The following is a 26,707-nucleotide window of genomic DNA, read 5'->3' on the forward strand; positions in this document are numbered from 1 at the left end:
TAAAATAGACATTATTATTGCTGTGTGTATATATACGTGACTGCATGACCAATGTGATTCTGCAACCTGTACACTCAGAAAAATGAAAAATCATATCCCATCTGATTCAAATGTATGATATGTCAAGATCATTGTACTGTCATGTGTAACTAATTAAAACAAATAATAAATAAATAAATAAAAGCAGATATTTAAGCCTTAATTATTGTTTATTTTTCTTTTTTAACTGAAAACAGAAATATTTGATGTTTCTTCAGCATAGATAGCAGCTAAAGGGAGATAGCAGGGAGAAGAAAAGAAATAGAATCAGAAACACATCATAAAGGAGTACAAGATTACTTTTTAAAGATAGAGGAATAAGAAAAGAGGTTACTGTAAATGTGATACTGTCATGATTTGACTCAAACATAAGTACACAGAGGGAAAATAAATGACCACATAAATGCATGAGTAAACTTTAAGGAGCCATTTATTGCTGTGTATACTAAGTAGCAAGTTAAAATTATTTCCTAAATAACAAATTTCAAATCTTGCTGAATTATTGTGTGACTAAGGGGCAATAACTTTCACCTAATCTCTCCCTTGGCTACCTGTAAAATCAGTGCATGAACTAGATCCAGGTAAACTTGGGTGCCATTTTCAGATAATTCAATCCTGGGAACTTTTCTATGGAAAATCAAGACAACACATAGTTTAGGTTTGGGGGTACTGACCTAAGTCCTGAAATCTATACAACTACAGAAAATAATATTATGTTAATCAAAAACTTTTGATAATGCTCATATTATTTTCTTTTTAGACCCCATCATCATGAGGTAGTTAAGTCAGGTTTAGAATGATATTTTTTTTCAAAACCTCTACTGCTAGCAAAGTTTAACTCAGGTGTCATATAAAAGTTTTTTTATAATACTGCACTCATGAATAATACTTAAATCTCCCAACAATGTCATAAGTCAATTTTAAAACTTGCTTCTTTCAGTAATTTGAACAATGAGTGGGAGATGACAAATTGGATTGATTTTTATAGTCATCCACTCATATATCTATTTAATAAGTATTTCACCTGATTCACATATGGAGGTTTGGCCAATGGAGTCATTATTTTTCTTTTAGTGTTTATGCAATTTGAAATTCAATATAATCTGTAATGACTCTCCTGATTTGTGATAATTTTTTCAAGAATCATAATTCTTATATAAAGTTTCTTATGAAAATAAACTATTTAGATAGAGATTCATGTAAGTGAAGATATATCCTTAATTAATGAAATAATAGATGTGCAAATTTAATCTCTCTATATTTTTTACCTATAAGGATTTCAACTTGTTTCATATTTGTATGTTGCACTTTTAAAATAATACTTCTAAAAGTTGAAGAAAATGAGAATAATATTTAAGTTTATATTGCATGTTTTATGAATAAAAGGTAAAGAAATTAGAGTTGTTTAACCTGGGGAAAAGTTTAGACTTTAGGTAACTGATCTACCTTTTAAAATACTGGATAAATGTTACCATTTTAAACTCTTACGTCTAGTTCTAATTTGAGGAAGTAAATTGTGACCAACCATACTCCCTGAGAAAATATTATAATAGAATATAGAAGTTAAAAAGTGAATGAAACAACAGAAAGAAAAAAAAAACTATAGTCAAGGGTATGCTACCTTCAGAGTTGCAAAGGAAATGGACGTTGATGTGGCCACTGGACAGATTCTAGTTTTGGAATGGAACAGTTATTGGGATGGGAGGGAATTCGAATTGAAGATAAAAACAGAGATTTAATTAAATGCTTCTCTATGTACTGGGCAGCCAGAAGAAGATATTGCAAGAAATCTAAAGCTATTTAAGTGAGGATAACAGTCCCCCGAGAACTGCACTGCTTCTGGAATTTGGAGAGCCCTTCACTTGCTCATAGGATTTTTTTGCCCACTCATTCTAAAGTGAAAGCTTCTAAAAGATACATCTCACCTCATTCCCTTCACCTATTATTGCCGGTTATGGGAGATACTTACTGAGAAAATGGTCTTAATATACAATAATGGAAGACATACACACCATTCTATATATGGCATTTTAAAACAAAAGTGGGCAAAAGAAGATATATAACGAGAATCAGTTGCATGCAAGAAAAAGACCAAGATGAACAAGAAACCTCCACTGAGATAATTTATGGAATAAAAGAACACTTTAAAATCTAATAAATATTCAAGGAGGTTTGAACAAATGTCATATTCATAAAACAAGAATGGTTTATAATTTAAAAAAGGTTCAGAGAACAAGATAGAGCTATCAGAAATGAAAACTAATTAGAGAAAATTTAAAAATTCAATAAAAGTCAAGGATATTACAGACTATAGAGACAAAGAGGGAAAATTAGTAAGAAATTATATACTTACATATGTCATATATATAATTGCAATACATTTAGTAATTGCAATATGTGAGTCTTAGAATGGAGAAAGGAAAGGAAAGAATTATCAAAGAAAGAAAAAAGAGACTTTCTCAGACTAATTACAGTCTTATATGTGCAGTTTTGAGTTTGTTTACTAAGCATTCATCACATTGAATGATAAAAGGTCTGCCCCTAAACACAATTTTGAGAAATTTGAACACCAATGAAGAAATAGAAAAATCTTTAAAGCTTTCAGAGATAGTGAATACAAAAGAAGAAAAACCATATAAGCATCAGACTTTCTGTCAGTGACACTGGAGACTAGAAGGCAATGATCAATGTCTTTAAAAGTCCAAAGAAAAATTATTTCCATCCTAGAATTTCATATCCAACTAAGCTATCAGTCAAAGGAGTAAAAATATAAACATTTACATAAATTCATGGGCTCAAAAAATTCAAACCCTCTGATCTTTCTTAGAAAGTTAACTGAAAATATATTCCAGTAAATTAAGGAATAATTAACTAATAATCAATTCCAGGAAAGTAAACAAGTTCTGTGAAATGGCAATATTGCTGGATCTTGGAAGGAACCATGCCAGAATAGGAGGAGAGAAGATGGGTTTCATAAAATGTACAGCAAAGTTCTAGGACAAGAATTAAGAAACAAACACCTAAAATGTGGCCATTAATAGCATATAAGAAAAGAAAATCCATCTTATCATGATGCCAGCTGCATTCTTCAACAGGCTTGAGATATTGGAGAGATGTAAATGTATACTTAGGAAACCTCCCCAGAATGTAATAACATTTACTTAGTCACATTAACATGTATAATTACTTCATGCATGCATATATGCAATTATTGGGTCTAAAACTTTAGACCAACACAGAAAAGCCTAAAATTTGGGGCTACACTTTGGCTAAAATATGTTACCAACACTGAAAATGTATCAGTAAAATTACAACTGACAGAAAGTAGGCTATGACAGGTAGTTGCAAAATTACTCTCATCTTTCAGTTTGAGAAGTGAGAAAATATTGTCAAGCATTCATGAAACAAGAAATAGAAGCTTAAATGTATTTTTAAATCATGAGTACCATCAATACAAGAACATAAGTAAATAGTATATAATGAATACATAATTGATAAGTATTGGGAACAGGAATAGGAGAAGTGAAATGCAGTAAGCTAAATGTGGAACTTTAACCCAGGAGGTGTTCAATGAATGACGTCCCCCAAAATTGATAATTCCAGAATTAAAGAAATATTACACATGAGGATGATTGAAAAAAAATTTAAATGATAATGTTTGACTGCCTGTGTGCAGTGAGTCTGAAGATCGCTGTCACTGTTGCTTTGAATTGTTCGCCTTCCAACAATTTAACTCTTTGTTAAATATGCATGTCATTTTGATAAAACTCTTTCTTTCAAAATTAAATGAATAATTTTAAGTCATCAAGATTTTGCTTAGACATTGTTATGGTTTGGACGTAAAGTGTCCCCCCAAAACTCAATTCAAGAAAGCTTAGAGGAAAAATGATTGCGTTAGGAGAATCTTAACCCAATCAGTGAATTAATCCCCTCATAGGGATTAGCTGAGGGGTAACCAAAGGTGGGTTGGGTGTGGCTAGAGGAGGTGGGTAACTGGGGGTGTGCCTTTGGGCTATATATTTTATATCTGGCAAGTGGAATCTCTCTCTCAGCCTCCTCTTTGCACTTCTGCCATGATGTCCTGTATCACCTCAAGCCTCAAGGAATGGAGCCAGCTGTTTGTGAACTGAGACCCCTGAAACATGAGACCCCCAATTAACTTTTCCTACTCTACAATTTCTCTTTTCAAGCTTTTTAATCACAGCAGTAGCAAAGAAATACTGACTAAAACAGACATTTTTAAAGACAGTATAATTCTGGAATGGTTCATCTATGGGCGAAAATGATCATCAGTACTGTGTCCTAAGCACCTACTTTGTGTGAGGTCAGACGCTAAAGTCTCCATATACCTAATTTCTGAAGATCAAAACAAGGTGAGAGTTATAATGCTCAGTTCACACATGTGAAAACTGAGCTTCCCAGAATTTAAGAACTGGTCCAAAGGAACAAAACGGTAGAGCCAAATCTCCACCAAAGCCTAAAAAGTTTTTAAAAACCAAATAAGAAAAGTTGTGTTGGATGGTGCCTCAAGGTCTATTTCAAGTCTGACATTCTCTGATTCCACAAGCAGAATGAAACTAAAGTCTACGCAAATTTCCACATCAATCTAAAAGTCAGACATGCAAAAGAATGTGAGTTAACTAGGCAGGGTTTCATTTGCAGGGGTTAGGGGTAAAGGGCAAAGTTTCACTATCTAGCACAGGTGCTGGGGTTGACACTTGCAGGCCCCTCTGACATCTGGTGCGTCTGCATCACATTTATATATACTTTACTCGGTTAACGTTTCTCGGTCCTCCAACATTTCTTTATGCAAAAAAATATCACACTGTTATAGGATAACAGTAAATCAAACAAACAAAAAAAAAAGGTCCCTTTATCAAAGCTTAGTTTATGTTTATTTTAAGAGTGTTCAAAAATCCACTCCATGTGGTTAGGTTTTACAGCTCATGAAAACAAGCTCCAAATTCACAGATATTTCATAACATTCCTATCAGCATATAAGAGCTTCTTTCACAGCTGGCACAGAGTGTCCTTTCTTCTGTCTCTTCTAAATCGGTGGGAAGCTCCTTAGATCTCCTTTTGCGAACATTTTCTCTCCTGGCAGTGGGGAATCACAAAGGGGACGCTATTGATCTGGTGCTGAAGTGAAAAATTCCACACAACGAAATAGCTAGCATAAGTACGAGTTCAGGCAGGAAACCAAAGGTTTTTATTAATTATTGCTGGTTGTGTCCTTATTTAAAAAAATAAAAATAAAAACACCTCAGGCTGATAGGAAAAATATGGAATGTGAGTGCAAGAGAGAGAGAGAGAGAGAGAGAGAGAGAGAGAGAGAGAGAGAGAGAGAAATGAGAGAGGGAACCAGCACAAGAGATGGGAATGAATGCCATCCTGTGGACACCCCACCAGCACTCACCAGAGGAAATCAAGTTGCCGCCAGTTTGGCTGGGGTTCAGCGCCATCTGCATAGTATTTAAAAGTGAGAGCCAAACTTTGAGCTATTTTATTGGAGTTAGTAAGGAAGCTCTCCAATCTATATCTGAAACGCAACCGTTCCAGCTTCTGAGCATCACTAAAAAGAGCTTATGGAGGTCAAGGAACTTAAAAACAGCATGAGGAGCCGCTTTGCAGTCCATCTAAAATGAGGAAGCAGGAGCCTGCACATTTGGCAAAGACCACTCAGCCTCTAATGAATAGTGGGACAATCCTGAGGTAGTTCTTCCATCGAAAGGTGTGTTAGACGATAATAATCGTATTGATAGGTTAAATATGCAGAGGACTTTTGTTTTGAGGTTTTTATAGTCATTCATTCATTCAATCCCCTCAGTACCTTCATGTAATCATTATTATTATCCATATTTTGCAGATGAGGAATTTCCCAGGATGAGTTTCTGTATTAGGAATTCCTGTCCCAATGTGATTTTTAATTTTTATTCCTTTAGAATCCAGTACTTGGATTTGTTCTCAAATGACTCAGAAGCATGTAAATGTGATTCTGGATTTCCTTCAATAGCCATGAAGCATGTAAGAACATAGATTTTGATAAGTTCATGAGACTTATCCAGAAGCAAAATTAATAGCAGTAATAGCTAACATTTATGGCATGCTTTCTATTACCAAGCTCTACTTTTCATATAATAAAGCTAATTGATCCCTCCAACATCTGGAAAGTAAGTGTTCTGATAACCCTCATTCACAAATGAACAACCTAAGTCACAAAGTCTTAGTGAGCTACTAGATGGAGACCAGGAGGCTCGCAAAGAGCTAAGACAAAACTGAACTCAAGGCAACTGGCGTGAGTTTGGGCTGTTCTGGTATCTATTGCTACACCCAAAATTTAGTGACTAAAACCAACATATCATCTCAGTTCTGTGAGAACTGTTGAGAAAGGGCTAGGTGAGTTGTCTCATTTGGAATCTCTCAGAGAGTTCCAATCAGTTGGCAACTGGGGATAGAATCAAATGAAGATGCTCTGGGCTGAATATTTAAAATGGCTCTTTACTCAAATCCAGCACCTTATCAAAGATGGCTGGGGGCTGGTGTGGGTTTTCTGCCTCTGTCTCCACAGAGCCTGTCAGTGTAGGAAGCATAGGTTTCATCACAGAATCACAGTCTCAAAGCAGTACCTTTCTTACGCAGGACTTGGCTTCTGACAGAATGAGCAATCCAAAGGACTCCCCAAAAAGTTTGAAAGTTTCTGTTCAGCTAAATCAGGAGTTCTTGCAGCATCAATTCTACTACATCATATTGTTAAAAAAATATCACAGGGCCAGTGCAGATTTAAGACAAAGGGATTCCAAGAGTATAAATACTCAGAAGTCTGGTTCAAAGGGTGATACTGTGAGAAGCCAACCGAAGCTCTTAGCCACATAGATTTGTGGCTTATACTATAAATTGCAGAGCTAAAGGTTTAAGTCTAGTCTGAGGAAAGCAAAACGAGGCAGCTGAAAATAAGTTCATAGGAAATCCTTCCAAAATAATCATCTTTTTCTACTACAGATATCTTCAGAGGGCCAGGTGCAGTGGCACACGCCTGTAATTCCAGAGGCTCAGGAGGCTGAGGCAGGAGGATCACAAGTTCAAAGCCAGCCTCAGCAACAGTGAGGTACTCAGCAAATCAGTAAGACCGTGTCTCTAAATAAAATACAAAATAGGGGTGGGGATGCGGTTCAGTGGTCCAATCCCCAGTACCAAAAAAATAAAATAAAATAAAATAAAAAACTGCAGAAGTGGCACTAGACTCAAGCTGATGATATCAGTGAGAGGAATTCCAAAAATGTCTAGAAAGACTCTAAGCCTCATTAGGTATGATAAAAAAATTAGCATTTTTTTTATTCCTGCACTCTTTGGAACATAGTTTAAAATCTCCCTAGAATGCAAGCACTTTCCTGATTGAGTTCTTGTCCTGGTTCTGCTGCCAATTGGCTTTGACCAGTCACTTAAGCTCTCAACAACAGTTTTCTCTTTCTTTAAAAGGCAATTATAAGTATACTCTCTTGGGACTGATGTGACGATCAACTGGGATTGTGTATGAAGGTGCTTTGAAAACTAAGAAGCAAACACTTCTCGCTAGTGGATTTTGCTATCAAATTATTGGTTTGATGAATGTCTCCTTTACCAGGCTGTAAGCCCCATGATATCAGAAACTCTATGTACACTGCAGCGTCCTCGTTGCCTGGAACAGGGCTGAGCCCGTAGTTAAGGAGACCATATGCTTTATAATCTAAGCAGAAACACTACTAAGTATGAAAGGGATCATTTTTAATAATCATGCTATAGAACAAAAGGCATAAATCAGATATGTGGAATCCTATCCTACTAGATACTCAATAGATAATTATTAAATAGAAATATTATTAGATTGATTTGCTTTGTCATTTACTTTTGTCCCTTTCTTGTTATGAATTTCTCATAATTCTCTCATCTCCCATTCTTCCCTCTCATTTTATTTCCAAAATCAAAGCTCAAATTTGATTCCATATCTAACAAGGAGCTTTTTCATTAATAGATTTTCACTACTCTGAATGTCAAGCAACCTCCCAGAAATTAGAGTGACATTTTTTTAAATTCCATGTGAGATTATTTAGTGCCTACAATCTAGCAGTCTCCATCTTAGCAATAACCAAGGTGAGCAAAACCTAGGCCTTCAGAGAACTTCCATTCTTGTAAAGGAAGGCAGACAATGCACGGACATTATATACAGCAACCTTTATGGCAATCTCAGATTATTAGTCAGAAGATTTGGTAGTTGGCAATGGAGGGTTTGGAAAGGCAGTCTCCAGAAAGGAGACATTTTAAGCTGAAACAGGAATGCATGAAAAATCAGGTGTAGGATCTGGGGAAACTGCTCACAACAGAGAGACCAGCAAATACAAAAGCCTAAGGGAGAAGGAGCCAGGCCTGCAATGGGGGTTCGGAGAGATCACATGGACAGAGCCTAGGAAACGAAGGGTGCAGCTGTGCTTGAGGACACAGGATTTGAAGTCACATGGACCTTCTATGCTGACTCTTCTTATGCCAATGACATTACCTGAACAACTCATTTCCATCATTTGAGACCAACTTTCAAGACTGATATGAGGATCAAACAAGATAAATATATCTGAAGGATACTATGCTTAGTAGATACCATGCAAATGAAGGGTGCTAAAGAGTGGCAGAATTACTTCGGTTCAAATAAATGTTCTTAAAAAGAGCCATATTGGTAACCTACTAGCCCAAGGACTAGACACGAAATATTGGTAAGGATTTTGTTTTGCTTTTCATTTTCCTTGATGGTCATTGACAATTCACAGATGTGGTTCATCTGCCTACAGGTTGCCAGGATATAGACAGGGATAAGCCAGTTAATCATTTCTGGAAACTCCTTTGGCACCCCAGGCTGCTGGTGCCCTTTACATGTGTCCTGATCTGCTGGTCTCAGAGTCATTTACACATCACTAATAATTCTTCATCGAATACAACCAGTACTCAGACACCAGGCTCCCTAGCCTCTTTTCAACCCTCACCACATCCTACTCTGTTGCTTTCATAGGATAAAATACTGCTGTTTCCAAAGAAATCTCGAGCTAGTCGGTCCATGCTGAAAAGGATTAGCTTTCTAGTTAGACCTTGGCCTTTTTGTGCTTGTCCTGAGCTGCACCTGTTGTGCAGGTGCCATTCCAGCCGCTCTCCACTCAAATGGACAGCGTACAAAGTCCTTTGTGTAGCTCTGCAGGTGCATTAATTACAGACTACCTGGATGCATCTAGAACACTTGGCAGTAGCAAGACTGTAGTTAATGTTCTGTTAAACAATGTCTCCAATGGTGTGTATTGTGAGAATTACAAGCGACAGTCAGGTAATGGTTTAGCATAATCCAGGAGTCAATGGATCGCCTCAGTTGCATCCCCTACTCAATTTCGTTGCAAACTAAATCTTTTTCTTTTATAATAATCCTCAAAATTGATAATAGGTATCATCGTTGGAAAAAGGTATGAGAGAATTATATTGACTGCCGTGAAAATAATTTCTAGTCCGCGAAATTCATTAGCATTACAGAAATGTTGGCTCTTGTATGAATGTGCCCTACTTCTTCTCAGAAGCCAGGAATCCCAAAGGCATTTTCTTACTTTTGATTTCAAATGTGGAAATACTCAGTACTGTCAAAGATTGCATTTTTTAAAAAGGTGAATCTGAGTAGTGATATTTCACCAAATGCATAAGAAACCAAAGCAATTTGAATGACCTGTGATGAAAATTAAAAAGCACTCATGTGGAAGAATCAGCATGTGGATCTCTCATTTGAAAAAGAATAAAGGTAATTAAATCATCCTTTTCTAGTTAGTCCAAGAAAAACCCACTAAGATGAAACCAGTTTGCCAGCTCATTAGGTAAAGTACATAAAGGCAGCAAAAATCATCTTAGTTCCCTTGAAGCTCAGGGAGCTTCGGGGAATGGACCAACCAATAGAGAAAGATTAGTCAGGTACATGTCCCCCTACCCAGGGAGAAGAGCATCTGTACCCAGGGGATAGTCTATTCCCCTGGTCTTAACTTTTGTTTAGCCAAGAAAGTGTTCTTGACAGCCATCTTTGATTCTCAGAGGAAGACGAAGGTGAAAGCAGGGACTAGAAGTTTTCTTATTAGAAGAAAAAGAAACAAGAAATCACACCGTTGGAATTCACCAGTTCCAGAGAAAAGCAAGCTTTCAGTTACCCAGTTTCATCCATTTTGTAATAACAATGGAGATGAAGAAAGGATCTACAAAAGAAGTTACCCATAGCAATATTTAGGTAATTCCTTCAGTTCCTTCATTGGGCCATTAGTGACATTGGGTATAAAAAGGGATAAAGCAGAGACAACAAGAATTCTTTGTGAAACAACCAGACATAGCCCAACACTCTAATTTAATATAGAGAACTGAATCCTCTGCTTTTGGAGATATTGTTTCTCTTCTTGTAGAAAACTCAATTCCATTTAGATCAGTACATTTGTTCTGAACCCTACTAAGTGCATGAGATATAAAGCTAAATCAAAGAACAATCCTACCTTTCAGAGACTCAGAGTGCGGTGTGAAAGAAAGACTCATCAGCAAGGGAGTACAACACAGGTTGGACTGAGACCAGCTCTAGTGTAGACATACAAAGTGAGGTGACAGGAGGAGAGTTTCAACAGGCAGAATGTGAGGGAAAGCATTTGAAGCAACTGCAACAATGTGAGCACAAGCAAAGCGAGTGACACCAGTAAAAGAAATAAATTCAAAGGAGATGGAAATGATCCTGTTTGTGGTGCTCGGTGGAATCTGGTCAGCGAGGAGCCGGGAGAGTGGATGCATGCCCTCCATTCATCAGAACACGGGGCACTGGTGGGGATCCCATTCATCAGAACATGGAGCACTGGTGGGGACCTTTCCTTTAGCTTGCATTCTTTAAACACAGGTGTTCTAATTCATGTTACCAGGTAAAGGTACTTGAATCATTTCCTCTCTTCGTGTTTAATCTGCTTAATTAGATTATAAATCCTTCAGGAAAGATATCCCTTCTTTGATTCTCTTTGTATACTCCAAACCAAAGAAAGCACTGGACACCAAAGGCAGGCTCCACTTCCCAGTCATTCTCGGTTGTACTGGGTCTATTCCTCCACTGCCCGTGGTTTTAAGGCAGTTTTCTTCACAATTTAAGAATCCGGTAGAGAAGACAAAGATGGTTAGGAAGTATTGCTAGTTACCAAGATGGGAGAGAGGAAGAGGGGTCTAAGTTTTGCTAAATAGGGGGAGGCCTGGAAGTTTATAACGTTCATGATTACCAAAAAAATAGGGAAAAAAAATCATAAAATGCTACAAAATTCCTATTGCCTCTTCTAACAACCATCGAAAGCTGGAAACAATAGATTATGAGAGTCCAATTTCAAGATCTACTAAAATCATCAGCCTGAGACATTTTATTCTTTTTTTATCTCCTCCTATCACAATATTTCACAGTTCAAGTTTTGTCATCACTTGTCCTTTTTACAATCTTTTTCACAATTTTGAAGAATGTAACATGCATTTTGTGGAAGGAAAAAAAAAAAAGACAGGATAGCACCAGATTTACTGTGACCTTTTTAAGGTTCCAAATTTAGTTAGTTAGCCATTTCTATCCTTCTAGCTTTTCAGAAGCTCATGTGTTAGAACTAAAAATGGCAAACCTCTCCAAATTACCAGCATTTAAAAGGTTAAACAGTTTATTTTTATCCCACTAGCAGAGAATCAAAGCTCCACTGCATTCAGGCTCACTGTGACAAAGATCACAACAAGAATCTAGAAATGATCCGCTCTTAACCCTTTCCGTTTACAGTGCTCAGATCTCACTCTGGAGCGTTTTCTTTGCAAATTTTGCAAGCAGCTAGACAGTGACTGTCAGAGTTCATTAGTTAAAGTCATGTGGCACCAGGATACTACCTTTCTATCTCAGAGTGGATCATCTTGGTCCATAGGAAGATAGAGTGCAGAATTCAAGGTCCCTTGGAATGAAAGTGTCACTGGCAAAAAGTGGGTGGACTGCACTCTCTAGATTCCTCAGAACATCCGATTTTCTTTGGCAGACCAGTTTTCCCTCAAAGGAACGTTGTGACTCAGGTTGATAGATTGCTTCTCTATGGCCGGAAATAACTATTTTCAATGAGGTCGAGTGAGTGAAGTAAGAACCAGACTCATTTACTTTTTGTGTAAAGAGGCACAATGATATAAAAAGACAGTCAGGAACTTTGGAGGTAAATGCTTTATTATTTACAAGGGGCCTTGCTTCTTTCTCTTTCTCTCTTTCACTCCTCTCTGAAGATTAATTTTAACAATGACTTTTTTGAATTCCCCATTAAGGGCATACATGCAAAAAGTGACTATCCCAACAGTGGATGGCAGAGGCTTTGTCCTGTCACCTATGAATTAAATGTGTATGAGCCTTCTCGTTAAAAAGAAACGGGGTCACCGAGAGACAAAGCTCTGCAAAGGAAGGGATCCTAACACTTAACAGTCTTGTTTCTTTCTTCCTCTTCACCGGAGGACTCTCAATTTTCTGCCAAAATAGCCATGGCTTGTCTTTTCTTTACCCAGTTCAAAACCTGCTTTGAGAGCACATAAATGACTGGCATAATTTCCAAGTATGAGGAAAGTGAACTACCCACTCTCACAAAACAAAGAAAACCTGCTGGGCTGCTAAGAAATAAAAGAATTAAACCTACAGTTTTTTGTTTCTGATTGGAGAATGCAAGGTTTGGCCTTCGGAGGCATGGTTTAGACTTTTGTGACCTACACTCTAGGAGCCAACCTAGAAGTATAGGTAGGAGGTGTGGTAAAAATACAGGTATTAGATGGAGAAATCCACTACTTATGCAAAACCAATTCTCTCTGGGGTCCTAAAACTATAGCTCCAGTCTCAGAAAGCAAAAAATGTGAGTGATAATAATGTGTTACATTCCTTGAATGTATCAGCCGTTCAAAACCACTGCTAGCCTAGGTTTTAAAAAATGTTCTTGTTCTCTTCAAGGAACTTTTTTGCATATTATAAAGGTTCTCCTTTTTGCCAACTTCAGAGCACAAGGATGATGAGAATATAGGAGAGTCAAATCTTATGAGGAGTGAAGTCCTCAACTCAGCACATAACGTGAAAATTACCCTGGGAAAATGTATCAAATTATCCACAGAGTTTTTGTTTTTTTGCATATACAACATCACACAGCAATTTTTACGCTAAACTGTGAGAACTTCAATGCTGGATTAATGGAAGGAATAAAAGGGAACTTCATCCATCTCTCTGGGCATGCAAAATATTCTAGGAAGAGATAGAGCATTAAAAATCTCCCTTTTGCTTGCTTGGTCTGCTTTAGACCTTGTTAATATGTAGCCTCTACAACCCTGATACATGTTAATAGATCATATGTGAGCAATAAACCAAGTTAGCAGACAAATCATACCTCAAAGCATGTTTGTGCAAGTGGGATGGGACTCGCCTGTGATCAGTGGATTTTAGATTCTAGTAATTGTAGAAGTCATATTCAAATCTCTTAGGTTATCTGAATATTAATAGGTAACAGGGACAGGCGAGAGCACTAGCAAATGCAGTTGGAGAGAAGATGACCTGGAGGCTAAGTCTCTGGTTTAAGGTGACTTTGCCCAGTAGGGGCAGAACTAGAAATTCAAAACAGATTTTTTTATTCCCAGTTCAGTGCCTCTTTCTGAAGGCCCTGCTGTTCAGAAGAAAGCAAATGACACAGAAACTCGGTGTTCCTTCATTGGGGAACCACAGGGTGTGAAAAATACGGCAAGAAAAGGAAGAAAAGAAAAGTCTGTGTGGCCACCACTTTAAGATCCACTTGACAGAGGGGAACAAGACTTGGTTAAAAAACAAAAAACAAAAACCTGTGGACAGTTTCTGAAGATTCTAGGGGATAAAAGGAAATAAAATCCTAGCAATCTGCTGCTATTAGGAACTTCAGTTACCTAGAGAGTCTAGTAGGTAAGAATGATAACACTAAAAATACAAAATAATGTTGGGTAATGCTAAGGAAGGTAAAGAGAATATTTTGAAAGCAACCAGAGGAAAAATGACAGATGACATACCATGGAACAATGACAGGTATTTCTGATGACTGCTCAACTGAAAAAGGGAAATTTGGAAAAAAAAATATAACAACATCTCTCAGTGCTAAAAGAAAGCTAATTGTCATTTCAGAATCCTGGGTCATGAAAATATTCTTCAAAAATGAGGATAGGAAACTTTTTCACATAAAATAAAGTTGAGAGAATACACAGCTAGGTGATCTGCATTACAGGAAATTCTTGTAGCCTGGGAAGGAGTTCACCAGTCATGAACAAGCCAATTGAATGGAATGGGGAGCACCAACCATGGTCATTAAGGGAATAAATTGTTTTTCATTTTCTTCTTATAATTTTCTTATATGCCAGTGGACTTTTAAAATTAAACTATGATGATAAAAGTGGTTTAAAAACATTGTTATGTAACTGGAGACAGTGATATGGATGTTCTATATCTTGATCTAAGTAGGATTATAAAGCATATGTGTGTGTTCATCAAACTTAAGCAAGTCATACCTCATTTGCTGCATATATTTCTACTTAACAAAGGATTATTTGAGTAAAAAATAATGACACAGAAAGGTTTAAAGTCAAGTGTCAGAAAAAGATGTAACAAATATACTAATTAAAAAGAAGTATAATTACATTTATATTAGTCTAAGTAGGGCTGGGGATGTGGCTCAAGTGGTAGCGCGCTCGCCTGGCATGCGTGCTGCCCGGGTTCGATCCTCAGCACCACATACCAACAAAGATGTTGTGTCCGCAGAAAACTAAAAAATAAATATTGAAAATTCTCTCTCTCTCTCTCTCTCTCTCTCTCTCTCTCTCTAAAAAAAAAATATATTAGTCTAAGTAGTCTTTAAAGAAAAATCATTATAGATAAAAAGTTATATTCTATAATAATAAAATGTTTAACACATCAAGAAGATTTTTAAATGTAGCCTCAAAATATAAATAAAAATTGACAGAACAACCAGGGAAAAATAGAAAAATCTACTTTTATAATAGGGCATTTCAACATACCTTTCTCAGGAATTGATAGATCAAACAGGAAAAAAAATCAGCATGATTATATAACATTTGAAAAGTAAGACTAATAACTTTGATGTAGTGAGCAGATCTTTAAAAAACATACTTCTAAACAACTCTCAGTACAAAGAAAGAATAAAAATGGAAAACAAAAGAGAATCCAAAGTGGGAGTTTTGCTACCAATCAAAGCAGAGAAATGTCATAGTTGAAAAAGAATGTGGAGTTCATGAAGGTTTTACTGTTTTTGTTTTTTAATTTTATTTTAGTAGTTCTTAGTTATACATGACAGAAGAATTCATTATGATATAATTATTCAAGCATAAAATATACTTATTCTAATTAGGATCCCACTCTTTTTTTTTTGAGAGAAAGAGAGAGAGAGAGAGAGAGAGAGAGAGAGAGAGAGAATTTTTAATATTTACTTTTCAGTTTTCAGTGGATACAACATCTTTATTTTATGTGGTGCTGAGGATCCAACCCAGCACCCCGAGCATGCCAGGCAAGCGTGTTATCGCTTGAGCCACATCCCCAGCCCCAGGACCCCACTCTTATGGGTGGGCATCATGGTGCAGTTCACTTAGGTATTTTTATAGGTGTACCTAGGAAAATGATGTGAGGCTTATTCTACGGTCTTTCCTATTTCTACCCCACCCTCCCTTCCTCTCATTCTCCTTTGTCTAATCTACTGAACTTCTCCCCCAGCCTTTATTTTGGTCTAGCTTCCAAATATAAGTGAAAACTTTAACCTTTGTTTTTTTTTTGGGGGGGGGGGTTTGGTTTATTTCACTTAGCATGATATTCTTTAGATCCATCCATTTACTGGAAAATGTCATAAAGTCATTCTTATTTATACTTGAATAATATTCCATTGTGTATATATACCACGATTTCTTTATCCATTCATCTGTTGATATGCATCAGGTTGGTCCCATAGTTTAGCTATTGTGATTTAAGGTCCTGTAAACACTGATGTGGCTATGTCACTGTAATATGCTGAGTTTAAATCCTTTGGATATATGCTGAGGAGTAGGATAACTGGATCAAATGGGTCATTCCTAGTTTTGGGGGGAATCTTCATATTGCTTTCTAGAGTGATTACACCAATTTGTAGTCCCACCAATAATGTATGAGTGTTCCCTTCTCCTCACATCCTTGCCAACATTTGTTGTTTTTGCTTTGGCTTTAAGATGGGGGTTATAAAAGTGTGTTTCTGTGAGGATGGGGAAGATCCCGAGGGTGCAGGGGAAAATGATGATGCTGGTAAAAGGAGGCGAGTATAAATGAAGAGAAGCGTCCTTAGGAAAGTGAGATGGGATACACTCCAGGGCACCCAGGGTAAGGCCTCCCGTGCCATTCGTCCCTGTTAAGGGAAGGAAGTCAGGTCCTACAGAAGCACATCAAGGTGGATGGGGGACCCTGGAGGTGAAGAGATTGGAAGTTATCCTTTGATGGCTTCTATTTTCTCCCTAAAATAAGCAGCAGGGCAATCAGCTTAAAGTGGAGAGTAGTGACAGGAGGCTGGAGACTGGAAGAGGAAGGACAAAGTGGGTGTCCTTGTCTTGGAGAGTAGGATAAGAACCTGACCAGGAAAGACAGTGACGTTGTTGTCAGCAGCTCTCAGGGTCCCCTGGAGGTTTTCACTCATAGATGTAAAGGGAGTCCCGTTGGCCAGCCCTCTGTGTTTTTCCTGGCCATCGTAAATTGTTCTGCTGCATTGTGAAGCATGCAGTGATCTGGATATATACCCAAGGAGTGGGATTTTGTTAAAAGAGGAAGGAGGAGGAATAAACCAGCAAAAATGGACAAAAGAGATCACAAAGATGGGTAAGAGAAATGCAAAATATGGGGAAGGAGCCCAACAGTGCAAAAGCAACGAGGTCCAATGTGATCTGGAAATAGGAGCCCACCACTCCATTTCGGAAATCTCAGGGAGATTTTTTTAAGTTTCCTGAGGTCATGAGAATAGGAATTCCAGTTTATTTTCACTATATCTCAAGGAACAAGGGTCTAACACTGGACCTCTAAAAATGAAGGTGTTAAGCCACTTTACGCATGTTATCTAATTTGATTCTTGTGACAATTAATCCAATAGACTTAAAATCCTTAGAGACAGCAACCTGAGTTTATCTTGATCGTGGCCATATTCTTGGCTCTTAGCAAAGTGCCTGTCTCACCATGCATGCTTAGTAAGTGTGTTTGATATGCTGTTTAATTCACAATGTAGAGAGTAAGAGATAAAAGTCACACAGTTACAGAACCGAGCCAAGGTCCAAGAGGCACAAATGAGCAGAGCCCATCTAGGACTCAGGCCTCTGACTCCTAGACCAGCTGCCTTTCCACTGGCCCAACTGGGTGAACACAAGAGTGAAGGAGGTTGTGAATTGTAGTGAGGAAGCCAGCCCCCTCCTTGGCCATCCCTATGCTCTTATGCCACTGAGCTAAAGGGAAGTGTGGGGCCCATGAATGACTGGGGTAGACTGGAAGGGGAAAACAGCAGATGACCCACTGCAGCCTTCAAAGAGCAGCAGCTCTCTTTCTAATTGTGATCTGCTTATTGGATATGACACATAGAAGAGATATGCTATATCATTTCAAAGATTCAGCCCTTTGCAATGTATATATCTCTATCAAAACCCAGCACAAGCATTGATACACCTACACGCAAACACACACACACACACACACACACACACACACACTAAGAAAAAGTTTTATGAAGCAATACTTACCTGACTTTTAGCTATTTACCTCTCAAACTCTGATATTTTCTATGCCACTATTTCCATTTTAATCTATGTTCTTTTAAAAATGCTGGTATGATATCATGTGTGATATCACAACATTAACAGGTAGCAATCTAGCATTTAAAAAAATACAACCCAGAATGATTTAAATCCTTCTCACTCTTTCCCCCTTTCTTGCTTCTCAAGTTGAAGGAATGACCTCAACAGTTTTTGTACCCTATGAGATAGCTCATTACCATCATCATCATCATCATGCAGTCATCCTTCAGTTATCAAATGTCTTCTACCCTCACGAATTCTGACTTCTATTTTCTTTTTCTATGCAATACCCTCATTCTTATAATGTAGGGAAACAAGTGCATTTATCCATATTTTATGGATCATGAAGCTGAGTGTTAAAGACATTAAAGAACTTGACTAAGGTTATACAGTCAACTAGCATCAGATCTGTAACCAGCAACTAGTTGTTCTGCCTCCAAATCAGTGCTCTTTTAACTGTGTCCACGTTAACAAAAAAAAAAAAATGTGAGATAAGAACTACTAATTTACTACCTTTCTGGGAGACCCTGGATAAAGGAAAAAGCTACAGAAAAACAGAATCCTGACTAGAAGTCAAGAGAATAGGGAGCTGTATATGAGAGGAAAAGTAAATGCTAATGTCCCATGGACAAAGGAGTCATACTAATGAACATGTACACATATGGATGCAAACTAGGAGAGCTTATTACCAAGACCATTTAAAACAATAAATGCGTATCCATACTTGTTGCCTAATTCATGTGCGACTAGCATACAGACTTAAAACTGATCTCTTTGCACTAATTGTCAAGTTAACAGTGATTTTCAATAAAACATGAAAAAGAAATAGTCTATTCAAAGAAATCTTAACTTTTTTTTAAAATCATGACTTCATTCTCCTTAGCATCCTGAGAAATATTCCCTCAGGAAATTAAAAATCATCCACTATGGTCTGCTTATCTTGCCACCGTGTTACAATAAACAGAGGCAAGGAAGAGAGGAAGACAAAGGGTTCCCTTTTTTAGAGACAAATTTACTACCTGTAAGAACATAAAGTATCCCTGTATTCATATACACCTTTTGGATCCTTGGTAAAATAGATGGTAATAACAAAATTAGCCTCAATTGAGTTTGTATAATAGCAGAAAGTGAACCACCGCTGGTTCCAAAAAAAGAACAAAGAGGAGGACACATGTATTTTCCTTGCACCACTTTCTAAAGTTACTGAAAAAGTCGCACACAACAGTGATACATCGTAGGAACTTCTTGCATTGCCAACCTTGGCAAAGCAGCTTCTCTTTAGGATTTATGAAATATATAGTTGGACTGCTTCTATAAGGAATAAGCAACTGTGGAAATGCATAATACCAATCAAAAGGTTGTTTCCAGGAAAAATATAAGAGTGTTCATCAGAAGCCAATGGATAGGTCAGAACTCGGGAACTACCTTAAAAGAATCCAGAATTAACAACTTGAGGAAACACTTGCAAGGTGATTTAAGGACAACCCTTTGGAATTGATTTTAAACAATGAAAAACGAGTTTAGTGTCTCCATATGGATAACCAAAGATTTAATTGGAAAAGCACTTAACATTGTCTGCTACATTATAGACGTTCTTTTGTTACACAGTGTTTTTATTATTTTTAACTACTCTCTTTGTATAATCTTGCCCTGTGTTTACCCTACAATTCCCTTTTGTTTCCTTGTCAACACACTGACTACAGACAAGAGCATTCTATTATTTTAGCTTATTCAGTGGCTTTTAGATTGTTCATTAAGAAGATCACATCACATCTCAACACAGATGTTGGCAACGTGTCTTGCCTGAAATAAACAAACAGATTTCATTTCTTCACTGTAGAGTTCAGCTAATTTATTTCACCAGTGAATACAAATGTCCTTTAGAAATTCTGAAAGTTTTGAAATATAAGATACATGAGTATGCTAGTTTTTAACGTCTTCTTTTAAGATTAGAAAAGGGAAATGAATATCCACGTTACTATTTATATATTCGAGCCAGATTTTTAAAATTAGGGAACTCTCTGCATTTCACTTTCAATCACCAAGTTTTCACCATGAAAACTGTCACAGCAAGTAGAAAGCTTGAAGGGCTTTCATTCTAGCCCACGTGCTTTGGCTCTGTCCCTTGCGGTTTCAGGAGTGACTGTAATGTCCCACCTTGTTGTCTGCTTGACTCAAGAATGGCACTTGATTCAGCAAGGCCAATCTGAAGCGTTACTGCTGCCCATAATTTTTGCTGAGAAGGTTTATAAAGGAGAATTTGTTTTCCCTAAGATGAAAGGTACTAAAGATCAATTAATACTAGAGATAACAGGTACCATCTTTACCAAGAGAGAGACAGCCTTCATGGGAAGGAAGTCAATCTGGGAAAATACAATTCAGAATTGACCTTGCAGGCCCTAACCCTAACCTTCTACCTGGATCCAACTATACTTGAAGCTGGAGGTGGACTTAGAGTTCTCCTTCAGTATAATCTGGATTCCCATCATTTGCAAACAACAGGGCTCTGGTAAATACTATAGAGAGCAAAAAGATCAAGTTGCCTTTCAGTCTGTTCCCTATTCATACAAAGTGACTGAAAGTATAATGTGAAGTTGTTCATTTTGCTCTCACCTCCCTGCTGGGCCTCTGTTTCTCTACTCTGGTTCACCTCACAGTCCCCACAGCCAACTGCCTTCTTCCTGTTCTCCCTGATCCACTCTCCCCTTTCTCTAATCAAAATCTGCTCTCAAGTAAATATCATTATAGCTTAGTGTAAACAAATGCACTTAACCACTCTATTAGGAGTGTTTGCATGTTAGAATTGATCTCCAATTTAAAGCAGAAGTCATGCTGGGTGCAGTGGCACATGCCTGTAATCCCAGCAGCTCGGGAGGCTGAGGCAGGAGGATGGAGAGTACTACAGCCTTAGCAACCATGAGGTGCTAAGCAACTCAGTAAGACCCTATCTCCAAATAAAATACAAAATAGGACTGGAGATGTAGCTCAATAGTCGAGTGCCTCTGAGTTCAGTCCTTGGTATCCCACCCCCGCCAAAAAAAAAAAAAAAGGTAGGTCTTTGCATCTTTTCCTATTTTATTTCTGCTGAGACCACCACCCAATGTCCAGGCCTAGACTTCTGAAGTCATGTTTGAGTCTGTTATCTTCATCTTCAACCAATTTATTGCTGTCAAAATTTTTAAAAGTTCTTTTTGCATTCTCTTTTAAATTTGGCTTTTTATCTCATTCAATTACTTATCATTTCAAACCTAGATAATTTCAGCTGACTACTAGCTAATCATCCTGCCTGAACTCTTTCTAATCTACCTTATTGTCAAAATAATATTTCTCAATTACTATTTTCATCATGTCACATTAACCGTGATTTTGTCTTCTCAGTTACACAAGCCTTATAACTAGGATGAAGAATCTTTCCCTCTTCCCTCATTAATCTTTGTATTAAGCTAGACATCAAGTCAGCTTTACCTCCATCATGTCATGTCCAAAGATCTTCTCTGGGGACTAAAATATGAGGAGACAGTGTTTTAAAAAGAAAAGAAATGCAAATGGTCCTCAGCTGTGTGAAATCACACTTGGCCTCATTAATAATAAATACACACATTCAAATTACACCTCTCAAGACTTACTAGAATGGCTATACTTTTAAAAAAATAAAGAAAGCAAATAACAAAGATTGACATGGATGGGGAGAAACAGGAACTCTTAAACATGGCTGGTGAATATGTAAACTGGTGCAGCTTCTTTGGAAAAGTTTGGCAGCTTCTCACAGATTTAACTTTAGAATTAGAATATGACCCAGAAATTCCCCTCCTTTGGGGTATGATGTGTACCCTAAAGAATTAAAAATAGTTCCAAAACAGATGAATGTCAGTATTCATTGCAGCATCAATCACAATGGCCAAAAGGTAGAAACAGCCCAAGTTTTCAACAGATAAATGGACAAACAATAGATATATGGAATATAATGCATCCATAAAGGCAATGAAGGTCTGATAAATGCCATCATGTAGATGAATCTTGAAAAAATTAAGTGAAATGAAATAAAGCACAAAATAAAGCTGATTCACATCAGCACTATTTGTAATAATAATGTTGTATGATTCTACTTACATGAAAAAATCTACAAGTGACAATTTTTTAATGTTTTGTGAGCTCATTTTAGTTATACATATTAGGGTTCATTTTGACGTGGTTATAAAAGCATGGAACATAATGTGTTTTTAATTCAGTCCCCAGATACTTCCTCTTTTCATTTCTTTTTCCTCCATTCCACTGATCTTTCTTCTATTTATTAACAGTGGGTTTTTTCTCAATTAGTGCCTTGTGGGTAATATAGAGGTGAGATTTCCTGTGATATATTCACATGTGTACATAGGAAAGTTTGGTCAGATTTAATTCCACATTCTTCCCTTTTCTCTTCCCTCCCCCTCAATTCTTTTCCTTTACTCCACTGATCTCTCTTTGTTTTAATGGAATCCCCTCTATCACTTTTTTTTTCTTTTTCTTTTTCCTTTTTTTTCCCTTAACTCCTACTTTGGTCTAGCTTTTGTATATGAGAAGAAAACATTCAACCCTTGACTTTCTGGGTCTGGCTTATTTCACTTAGCATGATGTTCTCCAGTTCATCCATTTAGCAGCAAATGCCATAATTTCATTCTGCTTTATGGTTGAGTAGTACTCCATTATGTATATATACTATGTTTTCTTTATCCATTCTTCTGTTGAAGGGTAGCTTGATTGGTTTCATAGCTTGATTATTGTGACTTGCACTACTATAAACATTGATGTGGCTGTATCCCTATAGTAGGCTGATTTTAGAATAGGTAAATTTGACAGAGACAGCAAGTAGAATACAGATCACCAGATGTTGGGGAGGGAGGACTTGTGATTAGGATATAGGATATAAATATATATTAAGTTGTTTGGGCCTAACTTCTTTTAAAACACACTTTTAAATATTTATTTTGGTATGCCATGAAAAAGAAATCCCTATAGAGGAGAATATGGGGTATTAATTATCCTTAATGACTACAGAGTTTCCATTTGCAATAATGGAAGAGATTTAAAAACTGATCATGATGATTACTTCTCAACATGATGAATGTACCAGTGACTCAAAATTGTACATTTTAAAATGGTTAAGAAGGCGTATTTTGTTAGACATATTTTGTAACAAATTTTTAATTACAATGTGATATTTCTATGAGATTGGCAAAAATCTAACAATTTGACACAGCATTTCTGTTGTTGATGCTTCATAGAAATTTGTTGTTTACGTGATGCCAGTAGACATAAAAATGCTATAATCCCTATAGAGGAGGCTTTGGGACTATCTAGCAAAATGATAAAATGTCTTATGCCTTAAAGATACACATCAGCACTATTTATATAATAAAATTTTTACCATTTATAATAGTAAAAACAAGCCCAATGTTCTTTTACGGGGGAATGCAGTAGACTCAGGTTCCTAGACTATCCTGATTCACACCAACCTGAATGATTCAGTATTTTTTTTCTTTTTCAGGCATACCAAAAAAACTCAAAAATTAACTTTTAATATCTTTTAAATTTTAAAAAACTTAAAAATTCTGTTTATCAAGAAGTTAGGCCCAAACAATACAAATTTATATCCCAATATCTTAGCAGCCATCTGAAAAAAAATAAACTAAATTGAATAAAAGAAAATATTTCTATCTCATTATCAGCCTCAGTTATTTGGCAAGTACATGTGAGTACAATCTCTCAAACTTTGAAATCAGATTGAACCCCACCTGGTTTTTATTCCACATTGAGTTTCATATAGTATTCTCTCTCTACCACAGTAACCACCACTCAGTTTTGCAAAGATTCAACATTCTCAAAAGGAATGTAACATAATCTAATATTGTAAGTAGTGATTTACCTCAAGGAAGCTAAGCAGTTCTAACACATGACAGTTTTTCCCTCAAGAATTTGCAGTATCCACAGTGCCTGAGAGTTTTCTGTATGCCATAGGAATTGATAAATAGTACATCTACCCAAGGAGTCACCTACAACTCTTAACAGGTATAAGGAATATCTCTATGTTCCCCTATGAGATAATCTTCAAGTAAGTGTATAAAGTAAGTAAGGTGGGAGGAAAAAAATATATAAGGCATATGAGCAAAAGAAGGTATAAATGCAAATATAAATACACCTCTCATATTTAAGAAAATGAAAGAGAATCTATGAAGTTGTTCTTGATATTTAACAACAAACACAGGAAGGTAATAGAGTAGAAGGGTCTAAAATAAAAGCTAGACTTTCCTAAATATACCTTGTTGTGCAGATTTTACTTGGGAGGCTTATACACATTTTACATAATTATAAAACAAATTTTAAACACAGTCTCTAAAAATAGAAAGCTTAATGAAGCAAATGAACTTAACTGCATATTGATTTTGTGGCATAACCACAGGGAGTGACTATATCTTGTGATTTTAAAATAAAAGAGTTGAAAACTAGTGGGAAATTTTTCAGGTAATAAGAACTGAAAGAACTTATCAAGCTGTTGTCATTAATCATATTCTTGTTGGTAGTGTTGGTATTGTTATTCTAACAGTATACTATGTATACTATGGGTTAAAATAAATAACTATTGATGTTGTTGATAACTGTGATTCTCAACATGAAATGCAGATTAGATTTAAGTTCTATGAAAGTAAATACTTTAAAAAAAAAAAGAAAGTAAATAAGAAGACCCTGTTCAATTTTAAGGATATGAGCTCATGATATATTATGATTAAAATATACAAATACTTTTTAACTCTATCTCAGTAGCATAGATACTCTGATTTTACCTAGTGAATTCATTGCAGTATACCCCCTTCTTTTAGCCTTTTTACCTCTTTCTCAATTTTAGCCAAAACAGTTCCAGTGTCTCAAGTCATTTACTGTAGGCTGTTTTGGTTCCAAGCTCCAAGGAACCATCCCAGCAGTGCATTAGGACTGACTCCAGGTGCACTAGGCAGAACTTTATGTACAAAGTAATGGAAAGGTGCCCTCCTATCAATACTCTCTTCCTTATCCAGCTTTATATTCTGTCCTTATGCTCTAGCACTTTGAAGTCTATTCCAAGACATTTTACCTTGATTTCTGCCAGTATATCTTAGCCAGATTCTGCAGGTTTGGGGGTCACTAAGCCTTTTCCTTCCTAAAGAAATAATAAATTCCAACTAGGTGAAACTATAATCTGACCTTAATTACTGGTGCAGAATATAGAGATGTGAGATAAAGCCCAGGAGAATAAGTGTCGTCTTCTGAGACTGTTGCCTGAAATGAGGACTTTGTATGTTTCCCAAGCAAAGAGAAGCATCTCTCTTCTATAAATAAGAAGTGGGTGGGAGATTGGCTCAAACCTATTGGCCCAAAGGGTAAGGAGAATCTGGAAGTTTAAGGTTTTCAAGCATTTACCCAAAATATCCCTATTTTACTTCTTGGGATCTCACTCCTGCACTAAGGATCCAGATGTTACTATAGAAGTTTTTCTTTTTAATTTTTTAATTTTAATTACTTATACATGATAGTAGAATGCATTTATATTCTTTGATATATCCTACATAGATGGGAAATAATTTCTCATTGTTCTGAGTGTACATGTTACAGAATCATATTGGTCTTGTAGTCACATATATACAAACAGTAATAATGTCTGTTCCATTCTACTTTCTTTCCTATCCTCACATCCCTTCCCCTTCCCTCCCATCACTTCTCTCTACCTTATCTAAGGTAATGCTATTCTTCTTTAGCATCCCTGGTCTTATTGTGAATTAGCATCCGCATATTAGAGAAAATATTTGGCCTTTGGTTTTGTGGGATTGGCTTATTTTGCTTAGGGTGATATTCTCAAACTCCAACCATTTACTAGCAAATGCCATAATTTCACTCTTCTTTAAAGATGAGTAATATTCCATTGAGCATATATACCACATTTTCTATCCTTTCATCTATTGAGGAACACCTAGGTTGATTCCATAGTCTAGCTATTATGAATTGAGCTGCTATAAACATTGATATGGCTGTGACACTATAGTATGCAGATTTTAAGTCCTTTGGGTATAAACCAAGGAGTGGGATAGCTAGGTCAACTGGTAGTTCCATTCCCAATTTTCTGAGGAATCTCCCTACTACTTTCCATAGTGGTTGCGGCAATTTGCAGTCCCACCAGCAATGTATGAGTGTAACTTTTTCACCACATTCTCTCCAACATTTATTGTTGCCTATATTCTTGATGATTGCCATTCTGACTGGAGTTAGGTAAAATCTTAGAGTAGTTTTGATTTGCATTTCTCTCATTGCTGGAGATTTTGAACACTTTTTCATATATTTGTTGATCAATTGTATTTCTTCTTCTGTGAAGTGTCTGTTCAGTTCCTTTGCCCATTTGTTGATTGGGTTATTTGGTTTTTGTTGTTGTTGTTGTTGTTTATGTCCAGCTTTTTGAGTTTTTTATATCTCCTATAGATTAATGCTTTATCAGAGGTGCATGTGGTAAATATTTTCTCCCAATCTGTAGGCTCTCTCCTCACTTTATTGTTTCCTTTTCTGAGAAGAAGGGTGTTTTTTTTTAAATTTGAATCCATCCCATTTATTAATTCTTGATTTTACTTCTTGCACTTTAAAAGTCTTGTTAAGAAAGTCAGATCCTAGAGCAACATGGTGAAGATTTGGGCCTAGTTTTTCTTCTATTAAGCTCAGGATCTTTGTTCTAGTGCCCAAGTCTGTGATTTTTGTGCAGGGAGAGATAGAGGTTTAATTTCATTTTGCTACTTATGGATTTCCAGTT

This window comes from Urocitellus parryii, chromosome 5 (assembly GCF_045843805.1).
Source record: "Urocitellus parryii isolate mUroPar1 chromosome 5, mUroPar1.hap1, whole genome shotgun sequence".
NCBI lineage: Eukaryota > Metazoa > Chordata > Mammalia > Rodentia > Sciuridae > Urocitellus > Urocitellus parryii.